This window comes from Arvicanthis niloticus, chromosome 20, assembly GCF_011762505.2.
Source record: "Arvicanthis niloticus isolate mArvNil1 chromosome 20, mArvNil1.pat.X, whole genome shotgun sequence".
Classification (NCBI taxonomy): Eukaryota; Metazoa; Chordata; class Mammalia; order Rodentia; family Muridae; genus Arvicanthis; species Arvicanthis niloticus.
The window spans coordinates 12572770-12578769 of NC_047677.1; positions in this window are offsets into that span (position 1 = coordinate 12572770).

Genomic DNA, 6000 nt, shown 5'->3' on the forward strand with positions numbered 1-6000 from the left:
CGCAGGGCAGACCTTATGCTCACTCAGTACTTGATCATACAAAAAAAATGGACTCCACGTTTTTTGCATTTATATATACATTAACTTATATTAATTATATAATATATAAAAATTATGTATATTCATAATGTCTTTTTCTTCATTAATTAATTAATTTATTTATTCATTTACATCTGATCAATGCCTCTTTTCAAGTCTCTTCCATTCCTTTCTCCTCTGAAAAAGTGGGCTCCCCCACCCACTATTCCTCCAACCTAGCACATTAAGTCTCTGCAGTGTTAGACAAATTCTATCCCACTGAGTCCAGACAAGGCAGCCAGTTGGGGAACGGATTCCACAGACAGGCAACAAGGCTACTTGGCATCATTAGAACCCACAACGAGTCCTGGATATCCCCAACACACACAAAAAGCAAGATTCTAATCTAAAATCACATCTCATGATGATAGAAGACTTTAGGAAGAACATAAGTAATTCAGTGTACCTTGTTTTTTGTTGAGGTCCATGACCCACTTGGACTTGAATTTTTTACAGGGTGATAAATATGAATCTATCTGCATTTTTCAACATGCAGTCATCCATTTAGACCAGCACCACTTGTTGAAGATGCTTTCTTTGTTTCCATCGTGTGGTTTTGATTTCTGTAAGCTTCTTGTACATTTATTGAAGATATTTTCTGGCCCCTTGAACTGGGAATCTTCACCCTCTTCATTTCTATCTGTTATTTTTAATTTGGTCCTTTCATGGTGTCCCAAATTTGTTGGATGTTGTACATTAGAAACATTTTAGATTTGACATTTTCTTTGACCGATGTATCAATTTCTTCTATTATATCTTCTGTGCCTGAGAGTCTTTCATCCATTTCTTGTATTCTGTTGGTGATGCTTGTGTTGAAAGACCCCCAAAGGGAGATCCCCACTCAAGTCTCAGGACGACGCGCACACAAGGACTCACGAGAGTCTGGCTTGATGAAAACATATGAGGCAGTTTAATAACAGAGCTCTGGGTCAGCACGTATCTCATTCAGGAGACAGAGGAACTGACCCAGAGGCTCAAAAGTTTAGGACTTTTATAGGCAAGGGGTGGGGGAAGTGGGAGATTTTCACGCGGGTACACATGATTGGTTGCTTTACATTTTTGAACATCAGCAGGCTGTGCAGGCCGATCAGGGCAGAGTACAGTTCCTGCAGGCCGATGCTTATCTAGGCTAACAGAACATCTGGTTAAACTACTTTCTTGGAAGGCCAAGCGGGCCCAAAAGGGGGAAGGGTGGAAGAACACCAGATGGCCCATTACTCATCTGGACATATCTCTGTTCTTCTAAGGATGTCCTTACATACTTTTTATCTTTCATGGCCAGCCAGTTCCTTGGATGATTCAACAGTCCTTTGTCCTGTAACTCCAGATCCTCTAACTAATTAACTGGGCCCAAACCTGCTGACAGGCATTTTTAACTATTTAGGTTAGGGAAAAGGAATCACAGGGCCCTGCTATTCTTATTAGTTTGGGCCTATTTCAAAATTTTCTTTCAGTGTCTGTAGCTCCTGCTCTGTTTTCTAGGTTTTCTGTCTCCAGGGTTGCCTCTGTTCATGTTTTCCTTATTGCTTCTTTTCCATTTTTAGGTCTTGAACACTGTCATTCATTTCCTTTACATATTTGATTATAATATTTTCCCGTATTTCTTTAAGGGATTTATTTATTTCCTCTTTAAAGACCTCTATCATCTTCGTAAAATAGTATTTAAGGTCATAGTCTTGATCTTAATGTGTGTTAGGATATCCATGGCTTGCTGTAGTAGGAGAGCTGAGTTCCAATGGTACCATATTACACTGGCTTTTGTTGATTGCTTTCTTGCCCTTGCCTTTCACCATTTGGTTGTCTCTGTTGTTGGCTGACCTGGTAGTCTCTGAGAGTAACAAGCTTCTGGGACTGATTTTCTAGGGTGGCAGCGGGCCTCCCAAAAGGCAGACAGAGCTGTGGCCTGGGGTGTGAAGTGCAAATCTGAGATTGCAGGTAGAGATGTGGACTGGAAGCAAGATGGAGCTGCAAAAGGCAGACTCCATAATTTTCATGTGGGCTTTTTGTTTCATTTGTTTTGTTTTGGTACTTTGTATCTTAATATTTTTTGTTTGTTTTGGCTTTCTGTTTTTGTTTTTTGGTAGAGAAAGGACATGAAGCTGGGTGGAAAGGTAGGTTGGGAGGATCTAGGAGGAATTGGGGGAGGGAAATCTGATCAAAATGTATCGTATAATAAAAATAATTGAGTCCAGGTTTTATTTTAGAGGAGTGGATCACACATAGAAGCCCAGTCTCCAGGAGCCAAAGGCTTCGATAAAGAAGACTGTGATTGTGAATTTAATCTGGATCATGTAACAAAGTTCCAGCACAGCAACCTAGAAAGAGCTTGCCTCAAAACAAAACAAATGGAGGGGCCACAGAGATGTCTCACTGGCTGAGAAAGCACTTGTTGCAGAAGACCCAGTTCAGTTCCCAGCACCCACTTGGTGGCTCACAATCATCCGTACATCTAATTCCAGGGATTCGGCAGCTCTCTTCTGGCCTCCAAGGGGACCTGGTATGCACATGTGCATATACATACATGCAGGCCAAATTCTCATGTGCATAAAATAAAACAAACTGAAAAGCAATTAAGCATATATATATATATATATATATATATATATATATATATATATGAAGCTTAAGTTTCTCCTAAAATAGGAAGAAAGTAATCAAATCAACAGAGACCAAAAAAATTGTAAAATAAATTCTAAACTAAGATAGTATAAATTTGTCCAAATGCATTCAAAACACATTGAGTAAACTCAATGGTTAGAACACAGAGGGCAGATGGGCAGTGGTGGCCCACACTTTTAATCCCAGCACTTGGGAGGCAGAGGCAGGCAGATTTCTGAGTTCAAGGCCAGCCTGGTCTACAGAGTGAGTTCCAGGACAGCCAGGGCTACACAGAGAAACCCTGCCTCGAAAGACCTAAAAAGAAAAATAGAAAGTAAGAAAGAAAACAGAAGGCTGGAGATGCAGCCCAATTGACAGAATGTACAGTGAATGCAGAATGTTGTACTGCAGTCTCAGCCAGTGATGGCAGAAAGACCAGAAGGTCAGTCACTCCTCTCACTACTGTCTACACAGAGAGTCCAGACCAGCCTGGGTTAAATGTGACACTATTTTTAAATAAATAAACAAACCAACAACAAGTCTTGGATTACATGTATGAAAGAAAAAGAAATTGAAATGGATGTCCCATTTAGACATACCCAAGGCTAACTTACTACTCTGTATTGGAAACTGTACACTAACTTCATTGGTACAAGGTAATCTTTAATGGTAAACATAAAAGATAAGTTTTACATTCTTTTGAAGACTATTTCCGTTTAACTTTTTCTTTTATTGAAAATACCTTTTTCCCACACATAATATGTCCTGATTATAATCTCCCCTCCCTCTGATCCTCCCATGATCCCATACCTCCCCTCACATCTGGATTCATTCCTTTTCTGTCTCTCATTAAAAACTATGCACAGTTCTTTTTTTTTTATTATTTTTATTTAAGTATTATTGCTCTGTCTGCATACATGTATGCAGGCCATAAGAGGGCATCAGATCCCATGATAGATGGTTGTGAGCCACCATGTGGTTGCTGAGAACTGAACTGGGGATCTTCGGAAGAGCGGCAGTCAGTGCTTTTAAGTGCTGAGCCTTCTGTAACACACAAACAAACTTCTAAGGGAATATAGTAAATATAGTATAATATTGTAATGTAATATAGTAGCTATGCACTACAACATCATATTATATTATAGTATAGTATGTAAAATATAAGCTGAAACAAAAACCAACAATTGGAACAAACAAACAAACAGAAGGACAAAACCCAAGAGAAGGCACAAGAAACAGTGACCTTCTCACTGCCACACTAAGGAATTCTATAAGAACTCTGAACTGTAAGCAGAGGACCTGGTGTAGACCGGGCAGGCCCTGTGCTTGCTCCTTCTGTCTCTGTGAGTTCAATGGGCTTTACGCATGTTGATTTAGATGGCCTTTGTCATACAGAGCCACACATACCTACATCTTCTACCACAGAAGTCCCCTCTGCCCTCTGGACTCAGACACTCACCTCCTGGGCTAAGCCAGAGTTCCAGAGCAATGACTGGATGCCTGAGAATTTGAGAACCCCTGCCTCCTCAGTCTCAGCCTGCCTCATTTCTCACCCAGGCTGCGGGCCCCCATCTTAGGCTATGTAAGTAACCTAACACTTCCCATTTTGTCTGCCCAAGCAACCTTCACACACCCCAGCAGTGAGGCAGAACACAGACCCACAATCTTATTCTATTCAGAAACTCTTTTCTGTATCAATGAGTGCAAGGCTGATTCCCCCTTTCTCTTCTATCAGGCTCAGTATATTTGGTTTTATGTTGAGGTCTTTGATTCATTTGAAGTTGCTTTTTGTGCAGGGTGATAAGTATGAATCTATTTAGACTCTTCTACATAGATCCAGCCAGTTTAGCCAGTACTACTTATTGAAGATGCTTTCTTTAGTCCACTGTGTAATTCTGGATTCCTTACCAAAAATCAGGTGTCAGTGGGAGTATGGATTTTTGCCTGGTCTTCAGCTTGGTTTTCTTGATCAACATGTCTGGGTTTGTGCAAAGCCCTGGAGTTCTCTTTGCTCTAGCTCTGTAGTATAGCTTGAAATAGGGTGTGCTGACATCTTCAGCAGTTCTTTCACTGTTCAGGATTGTTTAGCTATCCTGGCTTTTCTTGTTTTTCCATGCAAAGTTGAGAATTGTCTAAAATGAATTGTGTTCGAATTCTGATGGTGATGGCATTGAATCTGTAGAGTGCTTTAGGCAGGATGGCCATTTTTATTATGTTAATCCTATCAATCCATGAGCATGGGAGATCTTTTCATATTCTGATATCTTCTTCTTCAATTTCTTTCTTCAAAGTCTTGAAGTTTTTATTTTACAAGTTTTTCACTTGCTTGGTTAAGTTAACCCAAGATACTTTATATTATTCAAGACTATTATAAAAAGCATTGTTTTCCTGATGTCTTTCTCAGTCTTTCATTTATAAAAGAGAGATACTGATTTTTCTTTCTTCCTTTTTTTTTCTTTTTTAGTTAATCTTGTATCCAGTCGCTTTGCTGAAAATGTTTATCATCTGTAGGAGTTCCCTGGTGGAATTTTTAGGGTCACTTATGTATACTGTCTTAATTTGGGTTTTATTGCTGCAAAGAGACACCATGGTCACAACAACTCTTACAAAAAGGAAAAAAAAAAATTACTTGGGGCTGTCTTGAAGTTCAGAGGTTTAGTCCATAATCATGATGGAGAGGAGCATGGTGGTATACAGGAAGAAGTGGTGCTGAAAAGGTACCTGAGAATACTACATCTGGATCTATAGGCTGCTAGAAGAGACAGTGAGTCACTGGGCCTGACTTGAGCTTCTGAGACCTCAAAGATCACCCCAATGACACAATTCCTTCAACAAAACCATGTCTACTCCAACAAGGCCACACTTCCTAATAGTGCCTCTCCCTATACACATATGGGGGTCATTTTTATTCAAACCACCACATATACTACCATATTATCTGCAAATAACAATACTTTTACTTCTTCCTTTCTGTTCATATCCCCGTGAACTGCATCAGTTACTTTATTGCTCCAGCTAAACTTGAAGTACAGTATTGAATATATATATAAAGAAAATGGACAACCTTGCTTTATTCCCAATTTAGTGGAATAACTTGGATTTTTTTTTCTCTACTTAATTTGATGCTCGCTATATATAGGCTCGCTGGAAATTGCCTGTATTATATTTAGGAATATCTTTTGTATCCTCAATCTCTCTATCATGAAGGGATATTAGATTTTATAATCAAAGGTCTTTTTGGCAGGTAATGAGGTGGTCATATTTTTTTTCTTTCAGTTTATTTATATGGTGGATTACATTACTGACTTTCAAATGTTAAACAAT